This window comes from Egretta garzetta, unplaced genomic scaffold, assembly GCF_000687185.1.
Source record: "Egretta garzetta isolate BGI_Z169 unplaced genomic scaffold, ASM68718v1 scaffold140, whole genome shotgun sequence".
Classification (NCBI taxonomy): domain Eukaryota; kingdom Metazoa; phylum Chordata; class Aves; order Pelecaniformes; family Ardeidae; genus Egretta; species Egretta garzetta.
In genome coordinates, this window is record NW_009258376.1 from 473,672 (window position 1) to 474,588 (window position 917).

A 917-nucleotide genomic window follows, 5' to 3' on the forward strand; every position below is an offset into this window, starting at 1 on the left:
CGTTCCTAACTGGTCCTGCGCCGGGCAAAACATCCCTCGGCTCCTTGTAAGGCTGGTTTTGCTCTGAAATCAGCAGCCAGCTCGGCTGTTCCAGGGGCTCCGGCCCCATTCCGCAGTCCCCATGAGCCCCCCCAGCTTTAAACGGGTCTTGCAGGATGTGGTGGGGCTCAAAGGACCCCGCTCAGGGCTTCGTGGAGCTGCAAGAAATAAAATAAGTGCGTTGCTCCCAAGCAGAGGTGGAGGCTGGGAAAGCTCCTGCCCTAGCAGGGAAATGCCTTTTTATTCTGCTGCACTTGCTGGTTTGAGCCCAAGTGCCATCAAGGCAGTTACATGTTGAACAAACACTAAGCAAAAGCCAGCGCTAGCAGCCAAGCAAAACAAAGGCTGAGCGAGGCCGGTGCTCTGACTCATTTGGCATGGAAATGCAGCATGGAATAAATTAAATTTCGGCTCTTCCTCATCCTCCCGGTGCGGGACGGAGCAGAGGAGCGGCGTTGTCACCGGTGGCGCAGCTGAGCAGCCTGGCGTGGGGGCTTTGGGGTGCTGGTGCCACCGGTGCCAGGCTGCGGGCACCGGGTGGTGGCGCAGACTGAGGGCATCGAGGAGGGCTGGGGGGGCATCTGCACCAAATGGGGGGGATGGACAGAGGGGGGCAGCCCCTCTGGGGTGGGTCCCCATCCTGTGCCTCTAGCCAGGGCTTTCAGAAAGGCACTGGGCGCTGTACGACGGGGCTGGTGGCATCGGGATTTTAAGATCATGATGCATCCGAGGTGGTGGCAGCCACTCTGGGTCCTTGTTCTTCTGGCTCATGAAGGGATGGAGAGGGGAGGGGGGGTCCCAGCTCCTCAGGGGAGTCGCCCCAGTGTCCCTGCTGCCCCCTGCATGGCTCGATGCTGCAGCCCTGGATGCCCACGCAG